The 11,471-nt window shown below is 36.2% G+C and overlaps 1 pseudogene; it reads left to right on the top strand.

The window, feature by feature from the left end:
* The first annotated feature begins 418 nt into the window (after nucleotides 1–418).
* Nucleotides 419–883, top strand: LOC107138358 (annotated as a pseudogene).
* The last annotated feature ends 10,588 nt before the right edge of the window (nucleotides 884–11,471 follow it).

The raw sequence follows: 11,471 nt of genomic DNA, 5'->3' as shown, positions 1-11,471 counted from the left end.
CAAATTTTTGTCTATACTAGGGTCTGGCAACATGGCAGAATCACTTTTCCATGGAGTATCAAGTTACCAAGTATCTATTATCATCTGTATTATATTGAACATACCAAGTGATGAAGTCCAACATTTCCAACAGTAATCCATCATAAGATAGAAATGATACATCTGGAATAAAACTCAAGTGTGACCAGAAGGTATAAATAGGCTGGCCATGAGAAGATAACCCAGACACTGACACAGAGCTCCTCATTTTCAACTTGCAATTATAGTCATGTGGAACAGGTGATCACCTAATCAGCTGAAGTAGAAGTGGACAGAGCTGTTGAGTGGTGCTCCTGGCCATTCACATTGTGGATGGAGACATGGCTCAAGATGAGAAAATAGCCATATCCCTGGCCAGCAGGCAATGGCCTGACCTTTTGTTCAGAGATCTGTAAGGGAAAGGCTGGAAGATAAGAGATCTAGGAAAAAGACATATGGATGAACATACGAGAATATGCATGAAGGGTGAAGATTTTTGTATCATAGATTGGTTAAAAAGTCTCAGTTCAAAAGGTATCTGGAGTGAATTTGTACCAAACCAGCAGCTCTCTTTTCAGTTCCACAATATTTCCCTTGTCAAAAATGCACTAAGTTGTCTCCAAGTTTGAAGCATTCAGCAAAAAATGGCAAGGCAGAGACACGAGAAACATGCACCTGATTTCCATGACAACTATGGTAATGCTGTATTAACTAGTGGAGCCACTTTCTATATTACTGTATGGACATATAAAGCAACACAAATTGGAAAAGAATGGAACCTGTCACCTGTTGGCAGAATCACCCCAAAGGAATGGAAAGATTAATCATCATGCCAGCTGATGTAATAGTGAATTTCAAAACCAACTCATAACTGGTGCCAACTAAAAGCACTATATATCTATTAAATATGGCATATTGAAGAAATAAAGTACACCTGAAGCATTAATTTTTAAAAGCCTCAGTTTGTAGATAAAATGCCTTGACTAACTGACATCAACTTCAATATTGGTCTCCCCTGAACTTGCATGATTCAAACAGTAGCAGAATGATCATGGTGTCAGAGATAGAGGCCATGCATGTTCTTACCAGCATGAACTCTTGTTCCCACAGCCAATATACCTACTCTCACCTTTGAATTTCTAACTCTACTTCCACACTGTGGTTTTGTGATTCCCATCCCTACATGCAAAATGCAAAAATGGCATATTCTTACCAAAGGATGCAGCCCAAGCCACATTGATTTAAGATGTACAGTGTCCCTAGGGCACTCTAGACTTGTGTTGCCCAGAGAATAGCAAGCAAGCAAGAAAAATCATTCTTTGGATCCTAATTGGCAGGTGGACATGTGAAGTCTGGTTTATACCAGCAGGTTAGCCACCCATGACTTCCTACTCTCCTTCATAGCCATCAGACCTGCAGCAGGTGTAAAATGTCTTCTGAACATTCCACTTCCTCCCTCTTTTATCCTTCACAGGTATTTGCCCCGTACATCTTGTATATTCAATCCCAACTTCATACCTGCTTCTTTGAGAAGCCAAACTAACACAGAAGAAAACTTGCTCAACCCGATAAAGGACATCTACACAAAATCTACAGGTAGTATTGTAGTGAATGTTTTCCCTTTAAGGTGGGAAACAAGGCATGCATACACACCCTCTAGGACTCTAGTTCAATATTATATTGAAGGTCCTAGCCAGTGAAATAAGACAAGAAAAAGAAAAGTCATACAGATTAGACATGGCAAATAAAACTGCTTTTTACTCATAGAAAATTAGGTAGAAAATTCTCAGGAATCTATCAAAATTGTACTAGGCCTAATAAGTAAGTTTAGTAAGTTAACAGTATACCAGCTTAATATTTTTAAAAAGTATAATTCTAAATACCAGGACTAGAAAATTGGAAATCGATATTAAAAAGAACAATATAATCTTATACTCTTATGATAGCATTAAAAAATCCACACAATTTGAAGGAAGCCACCTGAAACTTAACATTACCAAATTCTTGATTCACATCTATACTCACAGTACTATCTCACTGCATAGTATTTAACATTCTTTTAGCTGTCCAGATCAAAACCCTAGGACATATTCTCCACATATATTTAGTCCATCAATAAATTTAGTGCACCTTTAAAATGTGCCTTGACTATTTTCACCACTTCTACTAGGGCAATCCACAGCCATCTCCCTGTCTTGGCCTTGTAACTGGCCTCTTTGCTTTCATTTGCTGTTTCTGTGCCCATGACCTCATGGGCAAACATTTATTCCAGCAGTGCGATTTAGCAGAACAGCCCTGACCCCTGAATGAAGTCTTCCAGGGGACCTCAATTCTGACTGGGCCATGGGGGTAACTTTCGTCATCAGAATGAAAATTTTAATTCTCATTTTATGATATATATATATATATTTTTTTTTTTTTTTTTTTTTACCCAAACTAAGATTGCCTGCATTTCTGTATGTCTGTGGGTAGGGATGGTAATTCCAGGTGGTTTATAAGATTCCTAGTTCAAGAGCTCCCTCTACTGTTAGTGTAGCAAGGTGTGGATAATTTCTTTACCGCTGGGGGTAGTGGGGTATGGGGGACATTGTTAAGAACAGTTGTGCCTTTGACTTTTTGATATTCTTTTTCTTTAAGGATCCTCACTTTTCTGCTCTTGTTCTCCCCCTTTGCTGAGCAATTTCCCGAAGGTGCACCTCCCCTCCAATTACTCAGCTCTTCCTACAAGTGTTCCCTTCCAAAGCGGTCACCTTGAGGACTACACATACTTTCACATCTCTTGCATGTTCTGCTCTGATCAATGAAACTGCTTTTTCAGTATTTTTGCATGTGGAGCAGACTTTCTCTTTTATAGTTTTTGATCAATTTATGGCCTTTGCCTTTCTTCTCTCTTTATGCAGTCTTCCTCAGATAGTGCTTGGGGCAGCAGGGCACAGGGTAGCTTGCTGGGATTCCAGGTTTGTTTATTTCTATTTTTTACTTATATGAATTTTAAGTTTGCATGTTCTCTTTTATTCATGCTGAGTACATGTTTTTATATAGCTTTCATTATTATTGCTATCTTTATTTTATTCTGATTTTTTTGAGGATTATTTTTGGTAGACAAAAATTGACATAGTAATTAATTACTTCTGTTGTAGAATTCCTTAGTTCCTGACCTTTTAGGATTTGAGCAACACTGTACATAATAAAGAAGCTGTATCCCATAGGCAGGATTCATGAGTTATCAGAAGAACAGTTCTCTGAAATCAGGACTGATTCGGGACCATTTCAGAATCCAGGCTGGAGCACTCTTAGGAAAGGGGAAGGTGATTGCGACTCTGTATATCTTTTCCCATTGTTGAAAAGCTGGTGAGGGAGAAGGAGGTTGTCCTTAACATGTTAGTCCATTCTCATGTTTTTAAGTTTTATACTAAAGGAAAATTTAGCTTTATGTTGTAGAAAAATTTAACTGCATGCAAAAATAAACAAGTAGTTTAATAACCCACATCTACTCAAAGAATTTTTTAAAAAAAATTCCTTTATTTAAGTAAGTCATTTTCATTAGAATTTGCAAAAGTAAGCAATCTGCAAAGTATTAGAATTTTAAAATGATTTAAGCACATTTTTTTTCTAAAGGCAGCTTATTTTCTTCAACAATCCCATTGTATGAATCTAATATATCCATTTCAGAAAATGTTGACATGCATAAAGGTGTTATATATTATTCATCTACCCATTGCTGCAAACCAGAAACTCATGTCTATAGTTTCTCTTTACAGCAATTGAATATGGATATTAAGTGGGTAGATGGTGCAAAGCCTTTGTTGAAGATGATAAGCCATTTAGCACCCACCATCCCCACTCAAGTAAGTTGCATTATCTGAACTGTGTCAATTTAAATACTCAAGTATATTTTTTTCCTTTTAAATATTTGGTTTATATATGTATGGATATCACTTTAACTTTTAAAAACTTAAGTATAACATACATATTAAAAGTGCACATATGATAAATGTATAATTCATGGGGTGTTCAAACACTAACCAGATCCCGGGTCATACATGAGACCTTACCAGAACCCAGAAATCCCCTCTGAGAGTCCCTTCCAGTCTCTCCACAAGTGTCAACTCTATCACAGAGTACTAATATTATTGCTTAGTTCTGGCTGCTTTTGTATTTTACATCAAGAGACTCATAAAATACATACTTTTTTTTGTTGTTGCTGGCCCTTCCCAAGAGCAGTTTTTAGAATTTCATTACCTTTCTTGCTCAAACCTCTTCAAATGCAATACTCCCTAATACAAATATAATGTGAGCCACATATGTGATTTAAAATTTCCTACTAGTCATATTTAGAAATGAAAATAGGTGAAATTAAGTTTTTCAATGTTTTATTTTGACCAATATGTCTACAATATTAATTTCAATGTTAATAAAAGAAAAATATTACTGAGGTATTTACCATTCATTTTTTCTCACACTAAACCATTAAAATCTCATACTAAACCATTGAAATTTCATATCTACAGCACATCTCAGTTTGGTTTAGCCATTTTCCAAGTTCTCAGTAGCTACATGGGTTGGTGGCTACCCTATTGGACAGTACAGTTCTGACACCTTCTCTTTCCCTGTAGAATAAAATCCAAAGTCCTACAAGGCTTTGAAGGTCTTATATGATCTGCCTCCTTTCTCTCTCCCACTCAAACATTCTGCCAGAGAGCCACAATGGATTTCCTGCTTGTTCTCACCTCAGGGCCTTTATATCTGCTGTCTCTTCCACCATGGATGCTTTTCCAGGGATCCCATGCTCACTTTATGTCACTTTCTCTTTCAATATCACCTTAGAAAGGCCTTTCCTGACTTCCTTCTATTCCCTGTTTTGTCTTCCTTTACCCTACTCATCATTTTGTTATGTATTTATTTATGCATTTATTTATTATGACCTCCACAAGGGCACAGATTTTTATCTGTCTTAATTATCCCTATATCCCTGAAACCTAAAATAATATATAACACATAGAAGGAGCTCAATAAATATTTATTGAATGGAAGAAATGAATCATATTTTTAGATTAGAGTTCTTTTGATTCACAAACATGAATTTACCAAAAATTTATATAAACATTTAGGAAAATGTTTATTGAGTATGATGAGAATTTCCATTCTGATATTTTTTATTCTTAAGAGCTGGTATAAAATAAAGTCATATTATTCCTTTGAAGGAAGCAGGAGTTTTGTAGGGAGGAGAGAGAGTATTTTCTTTACCCACATGAGCATGTCAGGGCTCAGACTCTGGTTTAAGAGGTTAGTGGTAATATTTTTATATGCAAAGATTATTAATAGGTATTTTACATTATTTTATAGTATTATCAAAATCTGGTGTGAATTTTATACTTACAATATATCTCAAATTAATCGTATTACAAGTGCTTAATAGACACATGGGTTTTTAAAGGTATTAATTATATTTAAAATATGTTGTTTTTTTAAAAAAAATATAAGTTCCTTTTTGTAACATATTTCTAGTAGAATAAACCATTTTTCCAATTTGTCATTCCTTCCCTGTATTCAAATAACTCAACAAGTTCCTTTGTCTTCTGATTGTAAAGTTCTTCCCTGCCCCACTGATGTGGGGATGGGTCATTTGACTTGCTTTGGCTAATGGAACATGAATGGAAATGTCTGTGTGTGCATTCTGGGCCAATACCTAAGTCTCTGCCATTCAATAATAAAAGAACATTCCCTGGGTAATCCTGACCCAAGAAGATAAAAGATAATCTGGAACAAACCTCCACACAGCCTGCAGCCCAGTTTTCAGAGCAGGGAACTCAGTCTAGCCTGGCCAAGGGGCAGCCAAGCCTCTAGACTATGAGTGAGAAGTCAATGCTTATTGTGTTAAGTCAGCTAATTTTTGGTAGTGGTGTGTTGTGTAGTATTATTGCAGCAATAGCTGACTAATGCACTACCTAAAGTAGAAGCAGGAAGGAGCATTCAAGGAAAAGTCCTAGAATGTCTACTTGATACCTACTGGTGCACATCAAATCAGTACCCTCAAAAATTAGGGCTAATAACTAGAGCATTTTTTATTGCAGATATCTGCACCTGTAAGGGGAAAATCAAGTCCTGGAAAAACAAAACAAAACACAACAACAAAATCTGGGGTGGGCCTGACCACAATTGGAAAAGCTGCTCTGCACAGGCCAAGGCAGGAGCATTACCTTCCCTGTCAGTTCAGGGTCCCAGGCTGAGATTTCCTAGGACTTCTTGGGAATAAAGGTAACTTCTATTCTTAGTTGAGTTTTAAACCTTCCCCCTTACATTTCTTTGCTTCTGACTGTAGCCCCGGAAGTTTTCACAAATCTTGGCATTGAACTCCTTATCTTTATTGTCTACCTTTTTGTTTCCCTGTTACCAGGTCACTCTACAAAGCACCAGTTGTTGGGGTCAGTGACCAAACCAAAAGTTAAGAGGGAACTGTAGAAAATTCTGTGTGCATTCCAAACCAACACTCCAAATCCCCAAATCAAGCTGATTAGTATAATTAAAAGTGGATCCCAAAGAACTCTGCCCAGTGGTTTACAACCATGTAAATACGTACCTAATAGTTTTCCAAGTTTGTTTCTATTTAGCAACAAGAGTGTATGTTTGTAGGTTTCTGCACATTTATAAATATTTATCTCTTATCAACTTATTTCTCCTGCCCAAGATCCTCAGACAGAATAGGCTACTCCACTTTACAGATAAGGAAACTGAGGTTTAGGAAGGTATGTTATCTGCTTAAGGTTATATGGTTAATAAATAATAGAAACTGGTCTAGATACAACTTTCTTCACACCAGAATTATGGTTTTTATCAGATATTTTCTGTGTAGATGTTTTCAAAATTATTCTAGGTTTCCTAAAATTAATATCGCCAACTCTTCTCACAACATTTTCTCAGGGGTGTAAGATTTATTACTTAATGCACTTATCACAGTATAGATACTCAAATAGTATAAAAAACATTAGTAAAAATTGTAGGCTGTTGCTTCCTTAAGCCATATCTAGATAAGTTAATACTTAATATCTCCATAAACCTAATATGTGTTGGTATTAGCAAGGATTCATAAATTGACAAATATTAATCTGAATATGAAAGTGCTTTCTAGAAGAAGTTCAACTCCATTTATCATAATCATTGGTAGATTAACGCACCTAAACCCAAGATACTTGACCATTTCTTTGTAAATGAAGGCTACTTCATCTTCACATTCTTATGCTTGAAATCAGCAGTATCTTTCTTGGTATGTATAACACAAAACAGAACTGTACAGACCCTTGCAACCCCTGATACTGCGAACTACTTTCAGAGAAAGCATAGCACCATGTTTTCTTCTACAACCTAACAAAGCTACAACAAGCAATGGCTTGATTCAGACCATAAAAACAAAACCCTTCAGCTACTGAGGACGATTTCTTTGGGCCAAGAGTTGCCATATTGTTTATAAGGGAAACAGCCATTTTCTTTACTATGTATACAAGCTCTCAGAGCCGTTTGTTTGGTTTTTAACAAAGACAATACAAAAATAAATTAGGCCTCGATTTGGTTTAGGTAAGCAATCTTTTGAGCCACAGCTGTATTACTAACTGATCTGTAATTGCTCTGCATTTATGAGGTACATAGTTTATTCTCTTGCTTGCCACACAATAGGCCATGCAAGTTAAAGAGCTCCAAGTTTCAAGGACTGGAGTTTTTGGGTGCCTGCCAGGACTGATCTGTTTAGCAAACAAGCTGGAGGGTGCTTATTAGTAGGTTGTGGCTTGCAGACCATGAAGCCCCTGGGGCCAGATGCACTGATCAAATGGTGGATCTATATACCAGCAAGCCATTGGATAAAAAGAACAGCACCACATTACTAAATGCGCTTCTCCCAGGCTTTAATTATGCCACTGAAAATGACTTCTTTTGTAACTCTTTCTGTTGGTCCAGAAGACAGGCTATTAAAGATTAACATAGTAACTATTTTTTCAAATTAAAATGTAGACAATTCTGATGAGTTATAGTCATATTATTCATATTACAAGAGCAAGGCTTGGTTAGAGTGGGAAAGTGAAGAATCATATTTCTGGTGGAACAAAACACATCTTATTTTCTCCAGTTATATTTCTTTTTAAAAAAATATTGCTAGTCTTCTCTGCCCCCTGCTTAGATTTTTGTTTCTATTGAATGACTCAAGGTGGCTTGAGGCTTTAAATTAATGCCTGGTCTCAGAGTATCATTGAGGCCTTAGAAGAATGAAGCCAGCCTGACCTATGGTACATTTTTTAAAAAGTCTGGATAATTTCATTTTTTTAACCATTCTTAGTCTCACATATTCTCTTCTGCTGCCTTCTTTGGTTTTCTCTACCATTAAGGTAACAGCAGAGAATGTACCTTATAAGTGTTGCTACATTTTAATATAAGCTATTTCAAGAACACAGATGCATGAGTTAAGAAATTTTTGAGAGGCAGCCCAGTATGCCATTTCTGTGAATCCTGTTTAGTAAAACCAACTTGTGTCTCTTGATCTGTGGTTTATTGGTTAATAATTTGCTCTTTTAAAGAAAAGCAAAGAAAAGGCCCATTCAGTATCAATCTCATAAAGTCCTGCACATGCGTTTTGTAGAGGAAGAGAGATGAGCACACGTGGAACAGTGATATTTGGTAAAATGGTCATGAATGACTGTAAATATGGCTCAAATTCCAGGAAGAGCCACTCTTTTTATAATGATGTGACAAAAGCACAACGTAAAATAAGTTTTCTAATTGCTAATGATATTTCAACTCTGATTTGAGACATTGTGGTAAAAGGAGCAAACTGAAAACAAATTTTCTTCCTTAGTTTTATGATATTCTTGGACCTGGTTTACCACTGTATTATTGGAATGGTTAAAGCAATTTTTAGTTATTTAGGAGGAAAGTATTTACCCAGAAAAATATAATCCTAAAATGTGTGGCTTTTATCACACTGTAATTATTTAGTGTTGATAAAATTGGCCAGATTTATTTCTTATAAAAACCTTTAAACAAAAGCAAAGGCACATTCTATACTTTCCTTCTTTTTGTTAGACCTTAAAACCAATGTACTCATAGCAATAAAACTGTTCATTTAAAATTTTTCTCGACTTTTAGCCTATATTTGCATATGTGGTTCATTTACTATTCTAATAAGCTTATCTAATGGAAATGAGCTAGTTTAAAAGATGTTTAAGTTGATACAGTTGGACATACAAATTTCACTGTGTCCTAAAGTTCTTGGAGTAAATTAATATGGACAAAATGTTCACATTATGAATCTGAAATGTAACTATTGAAAATGTACAGGAAGCCAAAATTTTTCCTTTAGATTCCTAACATTTGTTTTAATATGACACATATTTTTTGAACCTCTACAATGTTCCTGCTTCAGGGTCTGATTTAGGCAAAAGGAAAACCTACTCTCAGTTTTACCAGTACACCATTTCTCAGAGAAGTATAGTAAAGTTAGAAAAGTCAGCATAAACATATAGTGAAGTGGGGTGCATACAAATAAAGAGATAATTGAAAGTAACTCAAAGGAAGCAGTGATTATGTGACTGTATTTTCTATTACCCCTCACCCCCGCACTGCCAATACTCTAAATACAATGGAAACCTTAAAATTCTTATACTTCCAACTACTCAAGATAATGGCTGTTAACATTTTGGTGTATGCTAGGCGCAGTGGCACACACCTGTAATCCCAGCAACATGGGACGCTGAGGCAGAAGGATGACAAGTTCAAGGCCAGCTTGGGCAACCTAGCACAATTCTCAGCAACTTAGTGAGACCCTGTCTCAAAATAAAGGAAAAATAAAAAGGACTGTGGGTGTAGCTCAGTGTAAAGTACCCCTGGGTTTAATCCCCACTGTTCCCTGCCAAAAACAAAAAACCTTGTTTGGTGTACAATCTACATGTGAATTATATATAGCTATATGCATATGGATATGTACTTCGAAGTAGTTTAATGTTGTGCTTGCTACAAACTACTTTTTCACAGTGTTTCAAACATTTTCTCTTAGCAGTTTTCTTCTACAAAATTATTTTAATGACTGTAATATTCCATTATGTAAAAGTGAGCCAGTTAAGAAATAATTATTGGATATTTGTATTTTTTCCATGTTTTGCTATTATAAATAATGCTCCATGAAATATATTGTATTTAAATCTCTGTGCCCGCAACTAATTAGGTTCTTAAGGTATATCCTAGAAGTTTAATTGCTATTGAAGGAGTAGGAACAATTACAATTACTATCATATATTGCTCAATTTTCTTTCAGAAAATATGAGAATTGTACTGGAGAGGGGTGACATTATGGGCCAGAGGACACTAGGAAGCCATTTTTGTAGATCAAGTGAGAATGATCAGCAACTCATTGAATGTAGTAGAACTAAATACAGAAAGCATCAGAGATGGTACCCAGTTCCATGTCATGGGTGATGGGGCCCATGAATATACCCAAGAAAGAATGTATGGGAGGAATAACTTGAGGCCTTTCAAATGCCTCATTATATACTGTAAGTTTACGTAGGAATGAGTATTCTACTGCATTCCCTACCCTTCATGTCACTAACTTTTTAGATTCTTTGATCCAAATGCCTAGACTCAAACCATTAGAAAAATGCCTTTCCCGGGTGGACCAATGGTACAGAATAGAGGACACAGAAACCAATCCACAAAACTACAACTATCTTATATTTGATAAAGGGGCTAAAAGCATGCAATGGAGGAAGGATAGCATCTTCAACAAATGGTGCTGGGAAAACTGGAAATCCATATGCAACAAAATGAAACTGAATCCCTTTCTCTCGCCATGCACAAAAGTGAATTCAAAATGGATCAAGGAGCTTGATATCAAATCAGAGACACGCCGTCTGATAGAAGAAAAAGTTGGCTACGATCTACATTCGGTGGGGTTGGGCTCCAAATTCCTCAATAGGACACCCATAGCACAAAAGTTAATAACTAGAATCAACAAATGGGACTTACTCAAACTAAAAAGTTTTTTCTCAGCAAAAGAAACAATAAGAGAGGTAAATAGGGAGCCTACACCCTGGGAACAAATCTTTACTCCTCACACTTCAGATAGAGCCCTAATATCCAGAGTATACAAAGAACTCAAAAAATTAGACAATAAGAGAACAAACAACCCAATCAACAAATGGGCCAAGGACCTGAACAGACACTTCTCAGAGGAGGACATACAGTCAATCAACAAGTACATGAAAAAATGCTCACCATCTCTAGCTGTCAGTGAAATGCAAATCAAAACCACCCTAAGATACCATCTCACTCCAGTAAGATTGGCAGCCATTATGAAGTCAAACAACAACAAGTGCTGGCGAGGATGTGGGGAAAAGGGTACATTTGTACATTGCTGGTGGGACTGCAGATTGGTGCAGCCAATTTGGAAAGCAGTATGAAGATTTCTTGGA

This window comes from Marmota marmota, unplaced genomic scaffold, assembly GCF_001458135.2.
Source record: "Marmota marmota marmota unplaced genomic scaffold, marMar, whole genome shotgun sequence".
NCBI classification, from domain to species: Eukaryota; Metazoa; Chordata; class Mammalia; order Rodentia; family Sciuridae; genus Marmota; species Marmota marmota.
The sequence above is the reverse complement of the archived record's forward strand: the minus strand, read 5'-3'. Positions and strand labels throughout refer to the sequence as shown.